The 27,902-nt window shown below is 39.7% G+C and overlaps 1 protein-coding gene across 1 annotated transcript in view; it reads left to right on the top strand.

Annotated features, from left to right (window-relative positions):
* Positions 1-333: 333 nt before the first annotated feature.
* Positions 334-27,902, top strand: part of FRMPD2 (FERM and PDZ domain containing 2) — a 109,576-nt gene continuing 82,007 nt past the window's right edge. Inside the window, exon 1 of the mRNA XM_019954209.2 lies at positions 334-456. The gene's annotated coding sequence lies outside the window, so the exon portion shown is untranslated. The remainder of the gene's footprint in view (positions 457-27,902) is intronic.

Genomic DNA, 27,902 nt, shown 5'->3' with positions numbered 1-27,902 from the left:
GTGAAACTAAGACTCCGTTCTTGGCTGGCCCCCGGTTCCTTGCAGGGCTCCATTTTTTGATTGGACCGGGACATAAGGCGACATCATGGTCACAGCTCCCGCTGAGCCGCAATCCCATCGCCTTCAGTGGCATCTAATCCAGTTGAGCTCTTAGAGGCTCTCTCGGATCACTGGCTTTGAGGGCACAGACTGCTGGGGTGGCTGTGCCTGCTAACAGGCCAGAGGCTGCTCGGGGCTCAGGGCAGAGACCAAGCCGCCGGAAAGGGAAGGGCCCTTGTTGACTCAGTTGCTGGGCCACCGAGTGCTCAGTAACAAACAGTAAACAAAGGCAGAAGCACAGGCGGCAGAAGCAGCTCAGGGGAGAGACAGCACCCCTGCTCCTTGGAGAGTGGGCCACGATAAAGGCCTAGACGGTCACGGAGACTTTCTGGACGCAGCCTTTGACACAGGACGCAGGTACTTCTTGACGTCATTTACTTTCTCCTATCAGTCTGCATCAGGGGAAGGGTAAACCCGTGGGGAATAAGGAGAGCTCAGCAGGGCTAGGCCTTGTGTTAAAGGCTCTTCGCAGTGTTGTTTGGAGTATTACTCGTTTCAGGTTACTGGCATGGACTCATTCAAAAACAAGTGAAGGTACATTTGTTCCTAACAAGAGTGGGCTCAACGGAGAGTTTAGAGTCAGACCAACCCTTGTTTGAATCACCACTTTGCTACTCAACATCTGTTCAAACTGAAACAAACGCTTTAACTTTGCTGAGACTCTTTCCTTACCTGTTAACTGGTGATGATAGTACACACTTTGTTGCAATGTTGAAGATCCCTGAGGTGATATATGGAAGGCAGGTGCTTGGAGGATAAGAGTAACCCAGTATATGCTAACTCTCCCTATCTTCTAGGAATGAGTGTTGCAGTTATTCCTTACAGGAGGTCAGTGGTTTAAGGTAAAGAGTCTCAAGTCATGTCTATGTAACGTCTAGGAAACAATGAACAAAAGAAAAAAATGTCAATAATTCGTCTAATATAATATGCATGCTTAAAGGAAAGAAAAACACTCAGTTTTGAGTTTTTTGACACTTTAAACAACCTTTGTTGTTAAAGCAACAACTGAAATCAGAGATGAGTATCTCCTGGCTAAATCCCACAGTTTGCTATAGGCTATTAGCTGAAACTAAGCTATGACCTTATCAATTTAAGAAGCACTTACTCGTGTCTCCTGGGTGCCATGCTAGGTTCTAGGGTGTCGGGAATACCTTTCTCTGCTCAGAAGATCTTCCAGGTGAGTGGAGGAGCCAGCAAGTTTACCTGCACAATAGCCTGTGGTGGTAGCAAGTGCTGAAGAGGCGAGGGATCCTGGAAGAGGGGCTGACTGAGCACTGTTTGAATTCTAGGTGAGAACTAGCGAGAGATGGGAGGGCAGGAGTTGGGGAAAGGCATCTTAGGCAAAGCAAACCTCATGTAAAGGCCTGTGCATGCATGCTAAGTCGTTTCAGTCGTGTCCAACTCTTTGTGACCCCACGGACTACATCCGCCAGGCTCCTCTGTCCACAGGAGTCTCCAGGCAAGAATACTGGAGAGTGTTGCCATGCCCTCTTTCACGGGATCCTCCCTACCCAGGGGTCAAACCATCGTCTCTTACATCTCCTGCGTTGGCAGGCAAGTTCTTTATCACTAACGCCACCTGGAAAGCCGGAAGCTGATGTAAAAGTCCAGGGGCATGAATAAGCTAAGCACATTCTGGGAACAGCAAACAGGTTGGAATAACTTGAGTAAAGTGTGAGTGTGGGCATCTGATAAGAGAGAAGGCTGCAGAGGTGAACAGGGCAGATCAAGAAAGGCCTTCTGTAGCTTGTCTTTCATTCAGAAGGTCCTACAGAGTCATTAGTGATTTTAATGACAGAGATGTCATGACTGCATACAGATATTAGAAAGATTATTCTGGTAGTGATATGGGTATGGGAAGAGTGACCCTGGAATAATGATGGCTTCCCTTGTGGCTCAGCTGGTAAAGAATTCACCTGCAATGCTGGAGACCTGGGTTCGATCCCTGGGTTGGTAAGATCCCCTAGAGAAAGGAAAGGTTACCCACTCCAGTATTCTAGCCTGGAGAATTCCATGGACTGTAGAGTCCATGGGGTTGTAAAGAGTCAGACACGACTGAGCGACTTTCAGCCTAACCTAAGGAAACAAGAAAGGGGATGTCGAGAACCTCCAAGCAGGTGCTAACACTGAAAAAACCAATCATGCATGTGTATATATATATTCATTATATACATTCATTCATATACATATAAATTCATTATAAACATTACTGATGTGAAGGATGTATACTGCACAATTTACAAGTGATAAAATACACAATACTCTTTACTGCTAATTCAGTATAGTCAAGGAATTCACAAGGAATGTATTCATTGATTTTTGCTGAACTCTTGTATCCTTTGTCAGCCTATGTTTGCAATTGACCAACGTGTGTAGTTTCAACATTAACTGATATTTTTGTTTACGCTGACAAGTAAGAAGAAAGTTAAGCAATGAAGGTGAATGTGTTGCTTCTACTCATTGTCAATGACATGAATGACTTTTGTGCAGAACTGGACAACAGTTTTGAATTCTGGAAGACTATTTCCCCAAATTTTGTTCTATTTTCAATATAATAGCTACAGATATGACATACTTTTAGCTTTAATGTGCATTGTTGATTTTTTTTTTATCACTTTCTTAAGTCTTGTTGACTGAAAAAAAAAGCACAAACTGAAAGTTGAGCCTTATTTTTTATGTGAGGGCATTATTTAGGACCGGCGCCTGGGAAAGAAGCCTCTCAGATAGCTCTAGGGGACTATTCCAAAGAGGTAAGGGAGGAGCCGGGACACATAGGAGTTTTTGCTGAAAAGAAAAAAAGAAACACTCACGTAATTGAGCATCGAAAGATTACTGCTAAACACAAAAATCAGACATCTCAAGTTAATGATTTTAGTGCCTTTCTATGTATGTGAAGATGCAACATTCTGGGCTCCTTGAAATTACTTCTTTGATTTGCATCTTAACTATCAAAAGTCAGTAGCCTGTTTTTCTCTATCTTGAATTCCCCTCTGCGGGGCCCGCTGTCGGGGTGGCTGCAGCAGTGGGTAACATTCATTGTTTACTGGAGTTTTATGTTTGTCAACAGTGTAGACAGTCAACAAAACAACAAACCAAGTCCTCATTTGCAGTCTTTGTTAATTTCTTCGGTGTAAATATCCCCACTGTGGCCAATTCTAAGTTTCCAATGCTCTATCTCTGGACAGGAAGTTGGAAGAGATAAGTACTAATACACCATCGTGTGTAATTTCTATCATATACGTGGAGGAGAGCAGAGACTGCAGTATAGTATATAGTAAAATAATTAGGAAATGGTGGGTTTGAGCTTATGATTAATATAATTTATTTAATTGGAAGTTCCTATAACTTAATTTTTTGTAATACCTATGTTTAACAACCAGCTTGCAAAATTTCTGGGGATTTAATAGCTGGCTCTCACTAGTCGGTAGGAACATTCTTCAGCACATCACAGGATCCAAGAAAGTTTTAAGGAGGAACTTGCCTGGTGGTCCGGTGGTTGAGAGTTTGCCTTTCAATGTAGGGGGTACAGGTTTGCTTCCTGGTCTGGAAGCTAAAGGAAATCAGTCCTGAATATTCATTGGAAAGACTGATGCTAAAGCTGAAACTCCAGTACTTTGGCCACCTGATGTGAAGAACCAACTCATTGGAAAAGACCCTGATGCTGTGAAAGATTGAAGGCGGGAAGTGATGGGGATGACAGAGGATGAGATGGTTGGACGGCATCACCGACTCAATTGACATGAGTTTGAGCAAGCTCCAGGAGTTGGTGATGGACAGGGAAGCCTGGCGTACTGCAGTCCATGGGATTGCAAAGAGTCAGATGTGACTGAATGACTGAACTGAACTAGAAGCTAAGATCCCACATGACTCCCGGCCAAAAAAACAGAACAGAAAACAGAAGCAATATTTTAACAAATTCAATAAAGACTTTTAAAAGGATCTACATCAAAAAAACAAGTCTTAAAAGAGAATTAAAAAAAAATTTTTAAAGGAAGTTTTAAAGAGGCACAATCCATGGGGAGCGAAATATGATTAGTAGGGATAGAAGGAGAGACAAAGACAGGAATTAAGAAGAATACCTGCTTCTCTCTATGGGCAAATACATCACTCATCAAAACAGGAAATACAGGAATGGATTCAGGGGTGCAAGTCAAGGCTGAACTCTTTGGAAAGACCAATATGGAAAGAGGACTATGATTTAAATATAGAACAGAGAAGGATGGGGAATGTTTACAGCCTTCAGGAAATGTCGCCGGACTTCTTCATATGCCTAGAGACACGGTGCTCACTCCCCTGGTGGGATCCTGTTCTTTGAATTCCCTGTATCTAAACCCCCAGATCTGGCTCATCATCATTCAGTGGAGTTTCTTTGGCCAAGTTGTTGTGCATTAATCCTTTTATTTTTTAACGGAGTGTTTACTTTGCCCTGCTATAAAATGAATGTAATGCTACTCTTGTTTTTAGCCTAAAAATACCTGGAAAGCAATGTAAACCTCCCCAGAAAGACTCTAGGACTGTCCATCACTCACGCTGCCTCTCTGTCAGTCTTGCTCATTGAAGTTAAGGTTATGGAGGAAGGAGAGGGCTGGCTTAGAAGGACTTGCTGACCTGAGAAAGTGCTGCTGGTGGGCCAGGGAAGTGTGCGCAGGGCACACAGCGTGTATGGGAATACGAATGAAAACAGCCCTGTTGACCACTTTTCCCCTTATCAACACCCCTAGTCTCTGGCCCTGGTGGTCACTCAGCCCGCCCCCCATTATCCTTTTTTGCAAGTCTCTTTTACCCATAGCTTTTGTCTTCAGAAGCCTACCTTTTGCGTTCACAGAAGCCTAATTGACATTGAGCATCTGGTCCTGTTCATGGCCTCGGCTTATCCTCTGATAAGTCCTTCACCAAATTCCTTCTCTTTGATTTGATAGAGTAGTTACCCAAGTCACCCAGAACATTGACCAGCCCTAGTTGGGGGTCTCTTTGGTTACTTAACACAGCAATTATACCTCCACATTTTAGTTGACTACAGCCATTGCCTGCTTGTCACTGGTTCTTCCAAACAAGCTAATGGAACAAGCAGGGCTTATAGCTTGTGATGTGCTGTGAACCACCCAGTGATCTTTGGTGATTTTGTTAAAATGCAGATTTCGACTCAGGAGACTAGAGGAGGCCCAGAGTCTATTTATAACAAGCTCCCCGTTGATGCCAATATTGTTACATCTGAGAAACCATGCTTTGAGCTGCAAGGAATGGGGTGTACAGCTTAGGCCAACGGCACCTGTAGCCCCACTGATAGAGCTTCGTCTGTTCTCAAGTGTTAGTTTTGTAGGTTTGTCCCTGCTTTATCCCTTGCCATCAGTGTTTACTCACCGTTAATAATATAAACAGCTCCCATTTCTTGAGACGATACTGTGTTTCAGACACGATAACCAACATCACATAGCTTCCCAGGTGGCATCAGTGGTGAAGAGCCCACCTGCCAATGAGGGAAACGTAAGAGATGTGGGTTCAGTCCCAGGGTCAGGAAGATCCCCTGGAGGACAGCATGGCAACCTACTCCAGTATTATTGCCTAGAGAATCCCATGGACAGAGGAGTCTGGAGGTTACAGTCCGTAGGGTCACAAAGAGTCAGACATGACTGAAGCGACTTAGCATGCATACACGCACAGAGAAAACTAACTGCCCAAGGCAGACAATGGTCAGTCCAACTCTGACTTTTGAACCTGCCCTCTCAGCCACTATGATTTGCTAGTCCTGTTTTCCTTCTGGGTTTTTAGGCCCTGAAGTTAGTGTTTTTAGTTGCTCTCCTCCCAAAACTCTTCTTCCTGAGACTGGCTAACTCTCCTTCCCCAGACTTGGTTTTCATTTTATTCTTGGTCACAGGCAGCTGTATAGTTAATTGCCCTTATTTTTCTTGTCTTGATTGTAGAACTTCTGCTTATATTTCCTTGAGTTTAAATGGTTGTAATAGCCTAACATTATTGGAAATAGAGTAGGTAGTGAAGAAAAGTGAATAGGTAGTGAAAGGAGATTTATAGAATGCTGGGAAAGTACCAGTTCATGGTGGGTTGGTGTCGTTCAAGAGGAAGATTTTGAGACCAAGTCATCAGAACTGACTCTTCCATAAACTGTTGTTGTTCAGTCAATAAGTTTTCTCCGACTCTTTGTAACTCCATAGATCGAAGCATCCCAGGCTTCCCTGTCCTTCAATATTTCCCTAAGTTTGCTCAAATTCATGTCCATTGAGTCAATGATGCTTTCCAACCATCATATCCTCTGTCGCCTCCTTCTCTTCCTGTCCTCAATCTTTCTTAGCATCAAGGTACATTCCAGTGAGTTGTCTCTTTGCATCAGGTGGCCAAGTATTGGAGCTTCAGCTTCAGCATCAGTCCTTCCAATGAATATTCAGGATTGACTTCCTTTAGGATTGACTGGTTTGATCTCCTTGCAGTCCAAGGGACTCTCAAGAGTTAAGGATTGTGTCTTTCTTTTTTTTTTTTTAAAGTGAAAGGATAGAGAAAGCTTTTGACATAGACATCAGAAAGAGGTAGCAAGAGTACCCCCCTTTTTTTTTTCTTTTTTTTTTTTTGTGGAATCACACAGTACTTGTTCTTTTGTGACTGGGCTTATTCCATTTAGCTATTTTCAAGGTCTATCTATGTCGTAATCTGTGTTAGAATTTGCTTCCTTTTTATTTTATTTTATTTTTTTTTATGTTAATAAACTTCTGTTTGATTTTGTCCTGCTATTCTGTCATTTCTTACAGAGATCCTCAGCTAAGAACTCAGAAGGGTAAAGGGAAATAAGCCTCTATGTCACCCTAAGTCAGCTTCAATAATTGCCATAGTGAGCAGTCTTTTTTTTGGGGGGGGATGAAATGTCCTATAGCTATCAATTAGGTCTAACTGGTCTATTGTATCGTTTAAAGTTTGTGTTTCCTTGTTAATTTTCTGTTGAGTTGATCTATCCATAGGTGTGAGTGGGGTATTAAAGTCTCCCACTATTATTGTGTTATTGTTAATTTCTCCTTTCATACTTGTTAGCATTTGTCTTACATACTGCGGTGCTCCCATGTTGGGTGCATATATATTTATAATTGTTATATCTTCTTCTTGGATTGATCCTTTGATCATTATGTAGTGACCTTCTTTGTCTCTTTTCACAGCCTTTGTTTTAAAGTCTATTTTATCTGATATAAGTATTGCTACTCCTGCTTTCTTTTGGTCCCCATTTGCATGGAAAATCTTTTTCCAGCCCTTCACTTTCAGTCTGTATGTGTCCCCTGTTTTGAGGTGGGTCTCTTGTAGACAACATATGTAGGGGTCTTGTTTTTGTATCCATTCAGCCAGTCTTTGTCTTTTGGTTGGGGCATTCAACCCATTTACGTTTAAGGTAATTACTGATAAGTATGATCACGTTGCCATTTACTTTATTGTTTTGGGTTTGAGTTTATACACCATTTTTGTGTTTCCTGTCTAGAGAATATCCTTTAGTATTTGTTGGAGAGCTGGTTTGGTGGTGCAGAATTCTCTCAGCTTTTGCTTGTCTGAAAAGCTTTTGATTTCTCCTTCATACTTGAATGAGATCCTTGCTGGGTTCAATAATCTGGGCTGTAGGTTATTTTCTTTCATCATTTTAAGTGTGTCTTGCCATTCCCTCCTGGCTTGAAGAGTTTCTATTGAAAGATCAGCTGTTATCCTTATGGGAATTCCCTTGTGTGTTATTTGTTGTTTTTCCCTTGCTGCTTTTAATATTTGTTCTTTGTGTTTGATCTTTGTTAATTTGATTAATATGTGTCTTGCGGTGTTTCTCCTTGGGTTTATCCTGTTTGGGACTCTCTGGGTTTCTTGGACTTGGGTGATTATTTCCTTCCCCATTTTAGGGAAGTTTTCAACTATTATCTCCTCAAGTATTTTCTCATGGTCTTTCTTTTTGTCTTCTTCTTCTGGGACCCCTATGATTCGAATGTTGTAGCGTTTAATATTGTCCTGGAGGTCTCTGAGATTGTCCTCATTTCTTTTAATTCGTTTTTCTTTTATCCTCTCTGATTCATTTATTTCTACCATTCTATCTTCTAATTCACTAATCCTATCTTCTGCCTCTGTTATTCTACTATTTGTTGCCTCCAGAGTGTTTTTAATTTCATTTATTGCATTATTCATTATATATTGACTCTTTTTTATTTCTTCTAGGTCCTTGTTAAACCTTTCTTGCATCTTCTCAATCCTTGTCTCCAGGCTATTTATCTGTGATTCGATTTTAATTTCAAGATTTTGGATCAATTTCACTATCATTATTTGGAATTCTTTATCAGGTAGATTCCCTATCTCTTCCTCTTTTGTTTGGTTTGGTGGGCATTTATCCTGTTCCTTTATCTGCTGGGTATTCCTCTGTCTCTTCATCTTGTTTAAATTGCTGAGTTTGGGAGTCCTTTCTGTATTCTGGCAGTTTGTGGAGTTCTCTTTATTGTGGCGTTTCCTCGCTGTGTGTGGGTATGTAGAGGTGGCTTGTCAAGGTTTCCTGGTTAGGGAAGCTTGTGTTGGTGTTCTGATGGGTGGAGCTGTATTTCTTCTCTTTGTTCAGTCGCGCTGTGGGGAGGGAGGGAGGGATGCTGCAAACAAATGACACTGGCGTGCGCCCGCAGTGCCTCAGCCACACTGGGTCTGCCCCCGCTCACGGCGGTGTAGCCTCCCTGCCCACACTGCTCGGGCTCTAGGTTGTTCCGCCGGGAACAATCCGAGGCTGGGCCTGGGTTGCATGCACCTCCCAGGTCCAAGCCGCTCAGGTTCAGGCACTCAGGTAGTCCTCAGAGGCGCAGACTCAGTTGGGCCTGCGTTTTGTGCTCTTCCCAGGTCCGAGCAGCTCAGGTGATGAGGTGTTTGGCGAGCGCCAATGCTGCGACTTATCGCCTCCCCGCCACTCGGTTATCTGGGTGTAAAACCGGCGCACCTTCTCAGGCAGATGTTGACCGTCCAGACCCCCAAGAAGTTTTAGTTAGCAAAGAAGCCTGCTTACAGTTTTATAGATAATGTCTCTCTGGGGCTGCGATTGCCCCCTTCCGGCTCTGGCTGCCTGTCACCGGAGGGGGAAGGTCTGAAGCCAGTTATCTCTGTTCAGTCCTTTGTTCCATGCGCGGGCCTGACGGTGTCTTAGGTTAGGGCTGGCTTTTCGCGTGGTAGATATCCCACAGTCTGGTTTGCTAGCCCAAATTATTTCGCTCAGATAGTGCTCAGGGTATTCAGGCCAGATTCTTCCTCTCAGCGATGCAGCCCGCGCCGCGCCTCCCTGCCCAGCCCCCGCTTGCTAATGGCGCGTGCAGGCGTCTGCGCTGCTTCTCCGCTGGGGGAGTTACCGTAGGGCTCGCAATCTGCGAGTTTTAATTGTTTATTTATTTTTTCTCCCTCTTTTGTTGCCCTCTGTGCTTCCAAAGCTCGGCACGGATTCGGCAGTGAGAAGGTTTCCTGGTGTTTGGAAACTTCTCTCTTTTTAAGACTCCCTTCCCGGGACGGAACTCCGTCTCTCCCTCTTTTGTCTCTTTTATTGTCTTTAATATTTTTTCCTACCTCCTTTCGAAGAGTTGGGTTGCTTTTCTGGGTGCCTGATGTCCTCTGCCGGCATTCAGAAGTTGTTTTGTGGAATTTACTCGACGTTTAAATGCTCTTTTGATGAATTTGTGGGGGAGAAAGTGTTTTCCCCGTCCTACTTCTCCACCATCTTGGCGCCTCCCTCAGGATTGTGTCTTTTCCAACGGTTATTTTTAAGACATCTTTTGGTCACACTGCATGGCATGTAGGATCTTAGTTCCCAAACCAGGGATTGAACCCATGCCCCCTGCGTTGACAGCACAAAGCTTTAACCACTGGACCACCAGGGAAGTCTCTCTGGGTGTTATTTTTAATGGTATGTTCTGGATGGATAAATTTGGCTGAAGGATGTATCTTTACCCCCAAAAGAATATTTAAAACAAAGTATTCATTTTGCAGAGTTTGTGACAGGGTGAGCCTCTTCTCAGCTTAAGTTGGGAGCCCACTAAAGTCCCTGTTCTGCCTGAGTTCCGTCCATCAGAGGTTGATCTAGTTGTCACTTTGAGACAAGAGGGGACTAAGGTCTCTGTGAAGAGGAACCTTGCTAGACTTGTCTGGCTCCTGGACCCCTCTGGAGGCAGCAGACTCCATCTAGCTAGCTGGTATTCACAAATCATTGCCCCCAACACACTTAACCTCTCTCTGCTTCACATTTTCCCTTTCCCACAGAGTAATGCAATTAGCAAAAGGAATCACTCTTTGTCTTCGGCTGTCAGGCAGAAATGGTTACATTTAGATATAAAGCCTCGTCCCTTTTTATAGACCGAAGTGAACATCTGGAGAACGAGGACCAGAAACCTGACTTGTTAATGCCAATTCCAAGAACTTTGTCATGATATTTATTTTATTTTATATTTTAAATTTAATTGAGCTTTATTTTCCTACTTTATTGTTTTATTTTAATAGACTTTCCTTTTGGAGCACTCAGCATAAAGCCCTTGAGGTCCATCCAAGTGGCCGCAGATATCAGCAGACTGCTTTCCATTGCTGAACAGTATTATGTGATGTAGCCACACCACAGTTCGTTTAACCATTCACCAGATGAAGGACATTATGGTTGCTGATAGTTTTTATTTTTTCTCTGTATCTTCACCAGCATTTAGTATTATAACTTTTTTCTCTACTAACAGGTAGATAGTGATACTTTGTTATAGTCTTAATTTTCCTTCCTCTTGTGGCCAATGATGTTGAACTGGTGATCTTTCCATGTGCTTATTCATTGTGTATGTATCTACTTCTTAAAGTGTCTCTTCTTGTCTGTTGCCCATTAAACTGGCGGATCCATGTCAATGTATGGCAAAACCAATACAATATTGTAAAGTAAAATAAATAAATAAAACTGAAAAAAATAGACTTTATATTCTAGAGAAATTTTAGGTTCACATAAAACTGAGAGAAGATATAGAGATTTTCCCTGCACCTATGTATGTGAAGATGCAAGATACCTCTTCATCTGGGCTCCTTGAAATTATTCCTTTGATTTGCATCTTAACTATCTAAAGTCAGTAGCCTGCTTTTCTCGATCTTGAATTCCCCTCTGTGGGGCCCATTGTTGGGCATGCAAGAAGTGAAAGTTGCTCAGTCGTGTCCAACTCTTTGAGACCCCATGGACTATACAGTCGATGGAATTCTCCAGGCCGGAATACTGGAGTGGTTAGCCTTTCCCTTCTCCAGGGTATCTTCCAACCCAGGGGTCGAAGCCAGGTCTCCTGCATTGCATGCGGATTCTTTACCAGCTGAGCCACCAGGGAAGCCACTCATGCATAGGCTTCCCCATTATCAACATTCCCCACCAGCGTGGTAGATTTGTAACAACCAGTGAATATTCACTGACTTATCATCACCCAAAGTCCATAGTATACATTAGGAGTCACTTGGTGTTACACGTTCCAGAGACTTGAACAGATGTAAAATGACATGTATCCACCACGACAATGTCATACAGAATAGTTTCACAACCCTAAACATCATCTTTGTTCCACCTGTTCATCCCACCCTCCTCCCTAATCCTTGGTAACCACTGGTAGTTTTCTGTGTCCATTGTTTTGCCTTTTCCAGAATGTCATGTAATTGGAATGACACTGTATGTAACCTCTTCAGATTTTTTTCCACTTAGTTGAGCAATATGCATTTGTTTCTTCCACATATTTTAATGGTTTGATAGCTCACTTCTCCTTCAGTTCAGTTCAGTTCAGTCGCTCAGTCATGTCCGACTCTTTGCGACGCCATGAATCGCAGCATACCAGGCCTCCCTGTTCATCACCAACTCCCAGAGTTCACTCAGACTCACGTCCATCGAGTCAGTGATGCCATCTAGCCATCTCATCCTCTGTCGTCCCCTTCTCCTCCTGCCCCCAATCCCTCCCAGCATCAGAGTCTTTTCCAATGAGTCAACTCTTCGCATGAGGTGGCCAAAGTACTGGAGTTTCAGCTTTAGCATCAGTCCTTCCAAAGAAATCCCAGGGCTGATCTCCTTCAGAATGGACTGGTTGGATCTCCTTGCAGTCCAAGGGACTCTCAAGAGTCTTCTCCAACACCACAGTTCAAGGGCATCAATTCTTCGGGGCTCCGCCTTCTTCACAGTCCAACTCTCACATCCATACATGACCACAGGAAAAACCATAGCCTTGACTAGACGGACCTTTGTTGGCAAAGTAATGTGTCTGCTTTTGAATATGCTATCTAGGTTGGTCATAACTTTCCTTCCAAGGAGTAAACATCTTTTAATTTCATGGCTGCAGTCACCATCTGCAGTGATTTTCAGCCCAGAAAAATAAAGTCTGACACTGTTTCCACTGTTTCCCCATCTATTTCCCATGAACTGATGGGACCGGATGCCATGATCTTTGTTTTCTGAAGGTTGAGCTTTAAGCCAACTTTTGCACTCTCCACTTCCACTTTCATCAAGAGGCTTTTGAGTTCCTCTTCACTTTCTGCCATAAGGGTGGTGTCATCTGCATATCTGAGGTGATTAATATTTCTCCCAGCAATCTTGATTCCAGCTTGTGCTTCCTCCAGCCCAGTGTTTCTCATGATGTACTCTGCATATAAGTTAAATAAGCAGGGTGACAATATACAGCCTTGAAGAACTCCTTTTCCTATTTGGAACCAGTATGTTGTTCCATGTCCAGTTCTAACTGTTGCTTCCTGACCTGCGTACAGACTTCTAAAGAGGCAGGTCAGGTGGTCTGGTATTCCCACTTGTCTTTAGCCCTGAATAATACTCCAGTGTCTGGAAGTACCATGGTTTATTTACCTACTCACCTACTGAACGACATCTTGGTTGCTTCCAGGTTTTAGCAATAATAAATTAAGCTCTCATAAATACTCGTGTGCTGGTTTTTATATTGATGTAAGTTTTCAACTGCTTTGGATAAGTACTTGCTGGTCACATAGTAAGAGTATGTTTCGTTTTGTAATAAATCCCCAAACTGTCTTTCAAAGTGGTTGTACCATTTGCATTCCCATCAGCAATGAATGAGAGTTTCTGCTCCTCCACATCTTTGTCAGCGTTTGGTGCTGTTAGTCTTCTGGATATTGGCCATTCTAATATCATTCTGAATGCTCCCTGGTGAAGTACGTACGTATTAAGGATGGTCATGTTTTCTTGGAATATTGACTCTTTCATTATAATACTATGTAATTCCTGGTATGGTAATTTCAAGAGCTCCATCTTACCTGAGCCTGGTTCTATCACTTGCTTGATTTCTTTAGACTGATTTTTTTCTTGCTTTTATATATGACTTGGTGATTTTTTGTTGAAACCCAGACATTATGTATTGAGTAATCAGGATCTTAGTGTGAGCACTTACATTAATCTGGCCAGGATTTACATTGTTTTCACCATTTGGTGTAGCCATAGGTGTCTAAGGCTTCAACTTCTAGTATCTTTGCTTTTCTTTCCCCAGTTGTTTTGGGTTTCTCTAAAAATGACTTCTTAAATACAAGCCTTTTGCTGTCATCTTCTGTTTTTATACAGGAGTCCTGTTGATGTGGTGGTGAAGTGTAATGGTAGTTGCTCAGTCATGTCTGACTCTTTGCGACCCCATAGACTGTAGCCTGCCAAGCTCCTCTGTCCATGGAATTTTCCAAGCAAGAATACTGGAGTGGGTTGCCACTTCCTACTCCAGCGTTATCTTCTTGACCCACGGATCGAACCCACATCTCCTGTGCCTCCTGCATTGGCAGGCAGATTCTTTACCACTAGTTCCAGCTGGGAAGTCCAGATGGTGAAACGCAGAAGACAATTTATGTTCCATAATCCTATGATTAGATCTCAATCTCAGTAACTTTGTTGCTCCATTGGGCTCTGACCTTCACACATTCTTCTTAGCTTCCTTCTCCCCTGTGGTGAGACAGGCAGGCTGGAGGCACTGGATTTGGGTATTTCCCTTCCCTTATCTTGGTTAGACTCGTAAAGTAGTTTGCCTTGAGGAGGAGATCAGGACGCTTTTGGCCTCTTTTTAAATGGTTATGTTTTTCCTTCTCCTGCTGGAAAGCATAAGAGGATTTTCTTATATTCCCCACGAGAATCTGGTGGGACTCCTGGAGATAAAACTCACAAAATATGAGGTTCCTCTAAGATGGGGCTCTGCAGAATTTTTAACTGTCAAGATAGCTAGTCTACCCTAAGCCTATGCAGCATGTCAATTATAGTCTGTTTCCTTTCCTGGTACTGATTCCAGACACTTTTTTTTTCTTATTGTGAGAATGGGAGTGATGACTTCCAAGCTCGTCACATGCTGCAGCAGAAACTGGAAGACTGCCTGTTGCATATTTTAAGACTTAATTCATGTAAATGCCATACCAAACCTTGATTTTTTAAAAAATGTAGTCCAATATATCACTCGTGTTTCATGGATTTTTAATTTTTTATCTTGTTTAAGAAAGAAGATTTTCACCATTTCATTTATAAATTCAGTATTATTATATCCTAAATCTCTCCCTTTCTTCCTCTCTTTTCTTTCTCTTTCCTATATAGATATATAATACTTAGTACTTTAATTAATTTTAAATATTGTGTGTGATATGAAGTATGAATCTGAATTTATTTTTGCCAAATGAACAACTATTATCCTAATATTATTAATTAGCCACTGAATAGTCAGTTCATTGGACTATAAAGAAAGCTGAGTGCAGAAGAATTGATGCTTTTGAACTGTGGTGTTGAAGAAGACTCTTGAGAGTCCCTTGGACTGCAAGGAGATCCAACCGTCCATCCTAAAGGAGATCAGTCCTGGTGTTCATTGAAAGGATTGATGTTGAAGCTGAAACTCCAATATTTTGGCAACCTGATGCGAAGAGCGGACTCATTGGAAAATACTTTGATGTTGGGAAAGATTGAAGGCAGGAGGAGAAGGGGACGACAGAGAATGAGATGGTTGGATGGCATCAGCGACTCGATGGACATGAATTTGGGTGAACTCCGGGAGTTGGTGATGGAGGGAGGCCTGGTGTGCTGCGGTTCATGGGGTCGCAAAGAGTCGGACACGATTGAGTGACTGAACTCAGTTCATTAGTCAGTGCATCTTTCCTCATTGGTTTAAATGAGTAAATTTTCTTATTCAACTTGGTTTATTTTATATTTTGTTACTCTGTTCATATGTGAATACCACACTGTTTTATTCAAAGGGGTTTTATAATACAACTATTCTTTGTTTTAATACTGAGTAAAAAGTCTCTGCAGCTCCTTATTTTGCACTTTCAGCTTCACCAGGGAGCCTAGCATTGTGGAGAACATACCAGGTGTGAAGCCACTAAATCAGCCACTGTGAACTTAAAGGATAATATACCTGCAATATTTTAGCTTTAATGAAAAGGTCTTTATATGTTGCTGAGGATTTTTCTTTAATTGTGGAGTTTTCCCTTGATGACATCTGCGTTTGATCTTTGGTCTTTCCATTGCCTTTATTATTCTTCTCATCTTCATTTAGATTTTTGTTTGAGCGAAAAACAATCAATTGTTCCAGCTAAGTAACTTTCTTTTATTTTCACACTGTCTCTAATTGTGCACAAGCATGTTAATGCCCTTGACTCAGTAGCTCAAGGGATGTCCTATGTTCTTTAATTTTTAAAAATGATTTAGAATTTCATGCTTTTTTTATTGTTAAAACTTGTCTTCTCTTACACTTGCCAGAATAAATATGTCACAGCATGGTTCTGTGACACTTTCAAACCACTTTGCATGCTTAATGTTTGGCGTTCAACATTTGGCTAATGTTGCCCGAAGATCAGAGAAAACTTTGAGACAGAATACTTCCGAAGCAGAGTAAAAGAGCGCGGTGAATGAAGATGAAGTACAGGAAATGAGTGGGGATAGGAGCTCGGTAGCCTATCAGCTTGCTGAATTCCATTCTTTTACTTCATGTCGTTTGTTATTACTTGCTGGTGTGAAATATCTCTACGAAAAAGACTAGTGAAGTGTTTTTCAATCTTATTTCCATATAACATTGACTTTATTTCCCCGATCTGCCAATCATGTTATTTTTATAATAGAGATGTGTTTGTTGATTGGAGTGTATTAGAAGAAATATGTTCATGTTATTGTTTATCTTCAATATTTTTATTATTTTATCTTAACAAATTTCTAAGAAAAATATTATTATCTCTTCCTATGACTGTCAATTTCTAAATTTCTCTGCATAATGTTGTCAATATTTTCTTTTTAGATTTTCTGGTTGTATTTTTGGTACATTTAAGTTCATGATTGGTATTTTTTTAAGGATTTTCTTGGTCATAAGTTTGACAAAAATTTGACTTCTGTCCTTTATTAATATTGCTATGCTATTAATAGCTTTATTTTGGTTGGTGCTTCCATAGAACTACTATGCTTAATTCTATCTTTTCCACTTTTCTATTTTAGATAGCTTCCTTTAAACAATTTTAGCAGAGTTTTCTTTTTCCTCTACTCTGATAAACTCAGGTTTTAGAAGAGCTTCTTTTTGATATTAAAGATATATAAAGTACAAAAATCGTAAGTGCTCATCTTGATGCATTTTCACAAACTGAGCATACTCGAGTAACCAACACGCAGATCAATAAATGCACCATTACCAGAACCCTTCCTTGTGCCTCTTCCAACATGATCCCTATCCCAGGTAACCTCTATCCTGACCTCTCATGGTTTTTTGTTATCCTGAATGAATTCTGACAGATGTATTCTTCATTAATTTACCATTTTATTTGGAAAAACTCCAAATGCCTTTCCATGGCCTGAGCATTCCTCTAGGACATGAACTCTGTTTATCTCCTCAACCTCATCTTGTTCCGTTCTACCTCTCCTACATCGCACATTAGCCAAATTAGCCTCTGTACACAAAAGACAACAAGCATGACTGATTGCTATTCTTTGAAAAGCCTGCTTACAAGTTTAGCCCTTGGCTGGTTTCTGGGAATTTAGTTTCCAGGAAAGTCTCCACCACTCTAACTGATAACTGACCTCCCCTTACCCCTCTTTTTAAATGACTGTAGATTGACTCAGATAATGTACTCTTGTGCATGGCTTATTTTGCTCACCATTCTATTTATCAGGTACGTTTAGTTGTAGTTTGTTAGTCTCTTTGCCGTTGAGTATTTTATTATGTGGTGTATACACTAAGATTTGTCTATCCTATTGCTTATAGGCATTTGAGTAGTTTCCAGTTCGGTGGTACTGTGAATACTGTTGCTATGTCCATTCACTGCATGCCTTTCGGACATGTATATATGAAGAGTAGAAATTTGACTTCATGGATATGTAGCTTTTGTGGACCCTGCCAGATAGTTTTTTTTCATTGTTGTACTAATTTATGGGGCTTCCCTGGTGGCTCAGCGGTAAAAAACCTGCCTGCCAATACAGGAGATGTGGGTTAAGTCCCTGAATTGGGAAGATCCCCTGGAGAAAGAAATGGCAACCCACTCCAGTATTCTTGCCTGGGAAACCGCATGGACAGCGGAGCCTAGCCAGAGGGCTACAGTCCATGGAGTTATAAAGAGTCAGACACAATTTAGCAACTGAGCACTCAGCACTAATTTATATCTCTGCCAATGAGGTAGGAGAGTCCTAGTTCTTCTATATCTTCATCAACCCTTGGTACTTTATGTCTTTTTCATTTAGTTTTTCTGACACTTGTATAGTGGTATCTCATTGTGATTCTAATTGTAATTCTCTGATGATTGATAAAGTTGAGCATTTTTTAATATGTTTATTGGCCATTTTTGTGTATCCTCTTTTGTAATCTGCTTGCTTAAGTTTTGTCCTTTTTTTTTCTATTTGGTCTGTTTTTTAAAAACTGATTTGTGATAGTTTTAAAAATACATTCTGGATAAAATTGCTTTTTTTGATATATGTATTCTAGATATCACCTCCTCCTCTGAATTATCATTTTACTCTTTAATGGTGTTTTTTGCTAAACAGAGTAAATGCACCAGCCTTTTAGTAGGTACATTTGACCTTTTTACATGTACTGATTTCTGATGTATTACCGATGTATTTGGCCATATTTTGTGTTTTATTTATTTATCATTATTTATCCTATTTTTTCCTTTTTCTGCTTTCTGTTGGATTGATAAACTTTTTTGTATTTTTTTTTATAATCCTCTGTTATTTGGAAACTATTGATTGGATTTCTATTTTTGAGATGAGTAACCTAAAGTTTTTTTTTTTTTAGCTTTATATGCTACTGTTAAGATAATTTCTAGGGCGAGTATAATTGCTTTATAAATGATCTACTTTTATATCTGATAACATAGAGACTTTGTATTTGATCTTCTATAGTGCTGCTGCAATGTGTCTAGGTGTGATTTTATTTTGATTTATCCATTTGTGTCTAAGGACTCATATTTCTTAAACTCTGGAGAATCTTCAGCAATTCATTTATTTCTTCAAATAGTCCTCCTCTCTTCTCCTTCCATTCCCTTCTGGAACTTACACTAGAAAAATGCTGGAGCCTTCCAACTGTACCACATACCCTGCAGCTACTGTGATCTTTCAAAAGTATGAATTCTATTATGTTGGTCATATTTGCAACTCTCTGTGCTGGACGTTTTCCTAACCACCCTCTGGACTTTCTAGCTCTTCAATTACTTACACAGTCAATTTTTTGTATTAACTTTTTTCCTTTTGAGAAACCTAATTTTTTGTTATCCAGGATGATCTCTGACAGATGTACTCCTCATTAATTTACCATTTTATTTGGAAAAATTCCAAAGGCCTTAGCATGGCCTGAACACTCCTCTGTGATGTGACTTGTTTACCTCCTCAGTCTCGCCTCTGTCGTACACTAGCCAGATTAGCCTCATGTACACAAAAAACAAGCACGACTGATTGCTATTCTTTGAAAAGGCTGCTTATAAGTTTAGCCCTTGACTGATGTCTGGGAATTTAGTTTTCAGGAAAGTCTCCACCACCCTAACTGATCAGAGTGGTTATCTGTGCTTAGATGGTGCAAACAATATGATTTGTGCTGAGAACACGCTTTCCTTCTGGGACTTTGGAATTTTGGTACTTACTATGCGGAGGGTGCATATGGGATCATTCCCTAGTAAAAAACCTTGGGTGATGAGCTTCCATGGTTGACAATATTTCACTCATGTCATTACAACTCATTGTTGGCGAGCACATCCTTTCTAACAACTGGAAAAGGACTCTGGAAATTTTGTGCCTTTTTCCCCCCAGGATTTGCCTTATGTACCTCTTGTTTTCACTGATTTTGCTTTGTATTCTTTCTCTGCGTTAAATAATAACATGATGAGGACTATATGCAGAGTCTTTGAATCCTCCTCCTGAATCATGGAACCTAGGTGTGGTCTTGGAAATACCACCCACACACATCTTAGAGACCTGTGAAGGAATAAGGTATTGCATAATATTTTAAAGTCCATTTTAAAAATCTCTTGTATTATTTCCAAAATTTCACAAAGACATTTCCAAGCACACTTAGTTTCAAGGTTAGAAGTCATAGAGATTATAGACTAACTATAAAAGCAAATAAATTCCTAAATTTCACAGAGACAAATGCTTTAATATACATTTTTACCTTTAAGAGCATCTTTGGCTATGTATTTTTAATAGATATACAGACAGTGTAAAGCGGTCTCGGTGAATTAGTTATTCACTATAGTGAATCAGTTATTACAGGACTGGAATACCTAACTTCCTATTGCAAACACTGTTGTTATTTTTGGGTGAAACAAACATGCTTCTCTATGGCAAACCTTCAAACAACTGTGATTTAATTTCCAAGCATACATAGTTTCAAGGTTAGAAGTCACAGAGATTATAGACTAACTATAAAAGCAAATAAGTACTTATTCAGAACTTCCCTTTTAATAAGCTATAGCATAAATATAAATTCAACTTAAATTTTGGAATACCTCATAGGAAAATCACTAATCTCCTCCCTTATCTTTCTAACCTCGAGATTTCAAACACTGGGTCAACAATTTGTTTATTTGAAGTCTTTCATTAAGCACCATTAACATTATCATGATTTCAACAGAAATTTTTAGTAAGGTTGTATTAAGATTTTATACCCCCTCCTCAACAGTTCCAATTCATTACTGCCATGAGGTTTTCCGTCAGCAATTCTCCTCTGCCACCTTTGCAGGGCTAACTTCTTTATTGTTGTTCAGATCTCAGTTTGAATATTACCTCCTTAGAGAAATCTCTCTCTAAAAAAGCTAGCTGTTTACTCTCATTCATGTTTTTATCTTTGCAGAACACTTACCAAACTCTGTTTTTATAGTGTGTTGTTTCTTTAGTCATTTATTTAATTTTTCTTCCTTCTTCCTCACTAGAACATAAACTTCATGAAGAAAGGAATTTGCTATATCCCCAGTGTCTTTCATGTAACTGGCAAGTAATCAATGTTCATGGACTGAATGAATGAAACAATAATGCTAGATTTAAAATTCTCCTGATATTTTAATAACTTTTATTTTATTTATTTATTTTTTTAGTAGGAGCCATACCCAAGCGTTTTATTATTGTCCACTAGGTCAGTTTTCTTGCAAATGTAGCATGTTGGATGGTTTAAAAATACTTTTTTTTTTTCTGTTATAGATAACTTTTTTTTTAATTTAATTTTATTTTTTAAGTTTACAATATTATATTGGTTTTGCCATATATCAACATGAATCCACCACAGGTATACATGTGTTCCCCATCCTGAACCCTCCTCCCTCCTCCCTCCTCCCTCCCCATACCATCCCTCTGGGTCATCCCAGTGCACCAGCCCCAAGCATCCAGTATCGTGCATCAAACCTGGACTGGCGACTCATTTCATATATGACATTATACATGTTTCAATGTCATTCCCCCAAATCATCCCACTATCTCCCTCTCCAACAGAGTCCAAAAGACTGTTCTATACATCAATGTCTCTTTTGCTGTCTCGTATACAGGGTTATTGTTACCATCTTTCTAAATTCCATATATATGCATTAGTATACTGTATTGGTGTTTTTCTTTCTGGCTTACTTCACTCTGTATAATAGGCTCCAGTTTCATCCACCTCATTAGAACTGATTCAAATGTATTCTTTTTAATGGCTGAGTAATACTCCATTGTGTATATGTACCACAGCTTTCTTATCCATTCATCTGCTGATGGACATCTAGGTTGCTTCCATGTCCTGGCTATTATAAATAGTGCTGCGAAAATAAATCAAAATTTTCATAGAAATGAATGAAAATGAAAACACAACAACTCAAAACCTGTGGGACACAGTAAAACAGTCCTAAGGGGAAAGTTCATAGCAATACAGGCATACCTAAAGAAACAAGAAAAAAGTCAAATAAATAACCTAACTCTACACCTAAAGCAACTAGAAAAGGAAGAAATGAAGAACCCCAGGGTTAGTAGAAGGAAAGAAATCTTAAAAATTAGGGCAGAAATAAATGCAAAAGAAACAAAAGAGACCATAGCAAAAATCAACAAAGCCAAAAGCTGGTTCTTTGAAAGGATAAATAAAATTGACAAACCATTAACCAGACTCATCAAGAAACAAAGGGAGAAAAATCAAATCAGTAAAATTAGAAATGAAAATGGAGAGATCACAACAGACAACACAGAAATACAAAGGATCATGAGACTACTATCGGCAATTATATGCCAATAAAATGGACAACATGGAAGAAGTGGACAAATTCTTAGAAAAGTACAACTTTCCAAAACTGGACCAGGAAGAAATAGAAAATCTTAACAGACCCATCACAAGCACGGAAATTGAAACTGTAAGCAGAAATCTTCCAGCAAACAAAAGCCCAGGTCCAGATGGCTTCACAGCTGAATTCTACCAAAAATTTAGAGAAGAGCTAACACCTATCCTACTCAAACTCTTCCAGAAAATTGCAGAGGAAGGTAAACTTCCAAACTCATTCTATACCCTAATACCAAAACCTGACAAAGATGCCACAAAAAAAGAAAACTACAGGCCAATATGACTGATGAACATAGATGCAAAAATCCTTAACAAAATTATAGCAATCAGAATTCAACAACACATTAAAAAGATCATACACCATGACCAAATGGTCTTTATACCAGGGATGCAAGGATTCTTCAATATCCACAAATCAATCAATGTAATACACCACATTAACAAATTGAAAAATAAAAGTCATATGATTATCTCAATAGATGCAGAGAAAGCCTTTGACAAAATTCAACATCCATTTATGATAAAAACTCTCCAGAAAGCAGGAATAGAAGGAACATACCTCAACATAATAAAAGCCATATATGACAAACCCACAGCAAACATTATCCTCAATGGTGAAAAATTGAAAGCATTTCCTCTAAAGTCAGGAACAAGACAAGGGTGCCCACTTTCACCATTACTATCCAACATAGTTTTGGAAGTTTTGGCCACAGCAATCAGAGCAGAAAAAGAAATAAAAGGAATCCAAATTGGAAAAGAAGAAGTAAAACTCTCACTGTTTGTAGATGACATGATCCTCTACATAGAAAACCCTAAAGACTCCACCAGAAAATTACTAGAACTAATCAATGAATATAGTAAAGTTGCAGGATATAAAATCAACACACAGAAATCCCTTGCATTCCTATACACTAATAAGGAGAAAATAGAAAGAGAAATTAAGGAAACAATTCCATTCACCATTGCAACGAAAATAATAAAATACTTAGGAATATATCTACCTAAAGAAACTAAAGACCTATATATAGAAAACTATAAAACACTGGTGAAAGAAATCAAAAAGGACACTAATAGATGGAGAAATATACCATGTTCATGGATTGGAAGAATCAATATAGTGAAAATGAGTATACTGCCCAAAGCAATCTATAGATTCAATGCAATCCCTATCAAGCTACCAACGGTATTCTTCACAGAGCTAGAACAAATAATTTCACAATTTGTATGGAAATACAAAAAACCTCGAATAGCCAAAGCAATCTTGAGAAAGAAGAATGGAACTGGAGGAATCAACCTACCTGACTTCAGGCTCTACTACAAAGCCACAGTCATTAAGACAGTATGGTACTGGCACAAAGACAGAAATATAGATCAATGGAACAAAATAGAAAGCCCAGAGATTAATCCATGCACATATGGACACCTTATCTTTGACAAAGGAGACAAGAATATACAATGGATTAAAGACAATCTCTTTAACAAGTGGTGCTGGGAAAACTGGACAACCACTTGTAAAAGATTGAAACTAGAACACTTTCTAACACCATACACAAAAATAAACTCAAAATGGATTAAAGATCTAAATGTAAGACCAGAAACTATAAAACTCCTAGAGGAGAACATAGGCAAAACACTCTCCGACATTCGTCACAGCAGGATCCTCTATGACCCACCTCCCAGAATACTGGAAATTAATACCTTTTAATTAAAACATAACGTACTGTAAGCACACACATGTAACCACCATCCTGATCAGCAGGGGACATTAACAGTACTTCAGGATTCCCCCTTCCTTTGTTTTTCTTTTAGGTCAGTATGCTCCTCTCCCTAAAAATAACCATAATTTTGACTTCTAACACTTAGATTACTTTGTGAACTTTATGTAAATAGAATCTTGTATTATTTTTCACTCAGATTATTTCCTTTAAATATATCTATGATACTTATCCATGTTATTCTATGCTATGATGCTAAGTTGCTTTAATTTTGTCCGACTCTTTGCAACCCCATGGACTGTAGCCCACCAGGCTCCTCTGTCCATGGGATTCTCCAGGCAGGAACAATGGAGTGGGCTGCCATTTCCTTCTCCATGGTGTATGCTATAGAAATAGTTTATTTCCTTTGCTGCCTAGTATTTTATTGTTAGAGGTGACATTTGACCCACTGTATAGTTGATGGCTAACTCTATAGTTTCCATTTGGGGTTATTATAAATAGTGCTGCCATGGACGTGCTTGTACACACCATTTGGTACACACACATATATTTCAGATAAGTATCAGAAGGTCATAGCTCATGTATTTATTTAGTAGATCACTAAAATAAATATTCTAATGTGATTGTATCAGCTTCCAGTAAACCAACATTCTCACCAATTCTGGGAATTATTTTTAATTTTTGCCATTCTCAAGTCCTTATTGTACCATTAGCTCTTTGATGTCTTCAAATATATTTTAAAACCGTTAACCAGTATTTTCAGTTATTTTGGTGGGGGGTTGGTTTGATATTGGATAGTCCTTTAATCTTCCTTCTGCTGCTGCTGCTGCTGCTGCTGCTGCTAAGTTGCTTCAGTCGTGTCCGACTCTGTGCGACCCCATAGACGGCAGCCCACCAGGCTCCCCCGTCCCTGGGATTCTCCAGGCAAGAACACTGGAGTGGGTTGCCATTTCCTTCTCCAATGCATGAAAGTGAAAAAATAAAGTGAAGTCGCTCAGTCATGTCCGACTCCTAGCGACCCCATGGACTGCATCCCACCAGGCCCCTCCGTCCATGGGATTTTCCAGGCAAGAGTACTGGAGTGGGTTGCCATTGCCTTCTCCAATCTTCCTTCTATAATCCATCAATTCTTCTTATTTTTTGATGCATTTTGAAGAAAGGTACAGACATTAAACACTTCAACATGCATATCATTAACTAGACTTCAATGACCTGATTTAAATTTTTTTTTTTTTTTTCATGTACCAACTGTGAGCATTTGAGCATGTTACTTCAGTTCTCTGAGCTTTGGATTCCTAATGGGAAAAAATGCTGATATTAATAACTACCTTATAGGGGGTTGCTAGGTGGGTTAAATGAAATTATAAATGCATGAACATATATGTATAAGGCTTTCCAGGTGGTTCAGTGGTAAAGAATCTGCCTGCCAATGCAAGAGATGCAGGAGACGTGAGTTTGATCCCTGGGTTGGGAAGATCCCCCAGAGAAGGAAATGGCAACTCACTCCAGTATTTTTGCCTGGAAAATATAGACAGTACAGCCTGGCAGGCTACAGTCCATGGGGTTGCAAAGAGTTAGACACAACTGACCACACACCCACAAACATGCATGTAGTTACTTATTGATAAATGTTTATGTGTGCATGTCTGTTTATAATTCTTGCTACAGGGTTGATATGTGTAGCCTTTATTATTATTGTTAATCTGTGGTCTGGAGGACAAGAGTAAGTTATTGTCATTGACCCTCTTTCCTGCTGACCTACATCGAGCTCTCAGCCAGGAGGGCAATGCTCACAGGGAGCTGCCGAGGGCAGAGGAATGGTGTTAATACAACCACTTACTTATCATAGCACGATTTGTCCTTTCTTTGGAATATGTAACTGTGACTATTAAAGGCACTGCATTTCTGTGGACAGAAACTCTAGTCTTGAGCCTTCTTCTTCTATTCAGTGAGCTGATTATGAGAGAGAGTCCACCAAAGCCAAATTTTCTTTCATATGCTGTGAAATTGTCATAGAATGTAAACAATTTCCAAATAAATAGAAGAAGGACTTTCCAAAAAAAGTGCCGAAGTGCCACAAGGGCTGAGTTCAAACACGGCCTGACTGTGGTCACGTGGGGTCTTCTCATTCTCTTTGCTTTCACTTTGCATGGCAGTGATGTGCCCTGAGAAGCACAGGCCTGTTAGGACAGGGGTGGGCTGTGAGTATTCTCAGCCACCTGTAGGAAGTTAAAACACTGTGGAGAAGTGGTTGATAAAGTAGATAAAGGAGATAGATAAGAAAGCTTTATAAAGATAGCATACTGTTTTAATGGTGTAACTTGGATGATGAAGCACTTAATAAGAGTCAGAATGAGCCAGTGAGGAATCCAACTGATGCAACAAACACCATGAAAAAGTGTTCACTTCCAGTTTTAAGAGGTTGTGTTGTAGAATAAAAAAGCCCCAAAGCTAAAAGTTCAGCCAGTTATTCTGCGAAACCTCGACACGTGTTCTGTCTATAACTCATACATAAATTAAATATTTAGACCTAGCAGCCTTCACTGGGGAAGTAAAAAAACGTTTGGAAAGACAAAGAGCACTAATATTTGTAATGTTGTGTTAGGGATAAGCCTTGTAATCATGAAGAAATATATTTATATATTTAAGATATTTGAAATATCTAAGAAAATATGATGTATAAGAGAACACTCAACAACCTTGGTTTAATATGAAATTATACGAATGTAACTAGTTAAGTTTATATATGGTGTTTACATGTGGAAATTTAAGGGAGACACAATTCAAAAATTGTCAACTGCCCTTTGATGACTAGAATTTGAAATTATAAACATAATATCAATTGCATCAGCAGCAAAAAAATATGAAATGTTTAAGAAAACTTGTTTTATTTGATATTCTACCTACATTCATTACATTTATAGGAGATATATATATATATATATATATATATATGTATATATATAAGACTTGGACTGATAAGTTTATAAATTTACTTTGGCCTAATTAAAAGTATTAAAGTTTAAAATGCAGTTCAAATGTTCAAAGGAATTTACTTAACTAATTTTGAAAAGAGAGTTAACTTTTTAGGAGTATTTAATATGTTGATCTGCCTTCCCTGATGGCTCTGATGTTAAAGAATCCACCTGCAATGCAGGAGACTTGGGTAGGATCCCTGAGTTGGGAAGATCCCCTGAAGGAGGGTATGGCAACCCACTCCAATATTCTTGCTTGGAGAATCTCCATGGACTGTAGCCTGCCAGGCTCCTCTGTCCATGGGGTCACAAAGTTGTGGACGTGACTGAAGGACTAAGCACAGCACACAATATGTTAATCATGGGTGTATGGTTACTCTTGATGTGTCAACTTGGCTGGCTGTATTACCCAGCTGCTCAGTCAGTACTAATCTGGCTGTTGCTGTGAGAGTGTTTGGTGGACATGGTGCCCTAATGCATCCTGTGCGTCTTTACCCAGTTTCGAAATACGTAATCGGAATAGGTGTACTCAGCAACTGGCAGAATACCAACACTGAGAAGGTGATTTAAGTATCTAAATCTTCTCAGATTTAAGTATTTAAAATTGGTGTCCTCTGAGTACAGATTGCATCATAACTGGTCCTGAGGCTGTATAAAAGGGTAACCGAGGGTCCAAAGGATACACAGGAGCAAAGAGCAGAGGTGGAACACAAGCTGCGTTAATAACGTTGAATTATGTTTTTGACATTTCACTTTGATTCTTCAGATTCTGTCAAGAAGAGAGTCTGTTCAGGATGAAAGGCCTTTCACATTTCCTGAACAAACTGCTCCTTTTACCGTGAAAGATCAAGCCTTGGGCTCAGAGAATTTGGAAGGCAATATCTAGCAAGCATTCAGTGATTTAAAAAATTAGTTATAATTACCTTCTATGTCCAATAATACTAATGTTTCACTTCTTTTAAGTATATTATACATTTTCTTTCTAAAACGGGGCTTCCATGATGGCTCAGATGGTACAAGAATCTGCCTGCAATGCAGGAAATAGGATTTGATTCCTGGGTTGGAAAGATTTCCTGGAGAACAAAAGTGTTAGTCGTTTAGTCATGTCCGACTCTTTGTGACCCAATGGACTGTAGCCCACCAGTCTCCTCTGTCCATGGAATTCTCCAGGCAGGAATACCGGAATGGGTTGCCATGCCCTTCTCCATCTTCCTGACCTAGGGAACGAACCGGGGTCTCCTGCATTGCAGGCAGATTCTTTACCATCTGAGCCAACAGGGAAGGGAGTATAAAACAAACATTATGAAGTTAAAAAACACAAAACCAAAACCAAAACACTTGTCTCATTAAGACAGATAACATGTGAATGTGGCAGATACTGGGGAAATGGTATGTAA

The sequence above is a fragment of the Bos indicus genome, chromosome 28, assembly GCF_029378745.1.
Source record: "Bos indicus isolate NIAB-ARS_2022 breed Sahiwal x Tharparkar chromosome 28, NIAB-ARS_B.indTharparkar_mat_pri_1.0, whole genome shotgun sequence".
In the NCBI taxonomy this organism is placed as follows: Eukaryota; Metazoa; Chordata; class Mammalia; order Artiodactyla; family Bovidae; genus Bos; species Bos indicus.
The sequence above is the reverse complement of the archived record's forward strand: the minus strand, read 5'-3'. Positions and strand labels throughout refer to the sequence as shown.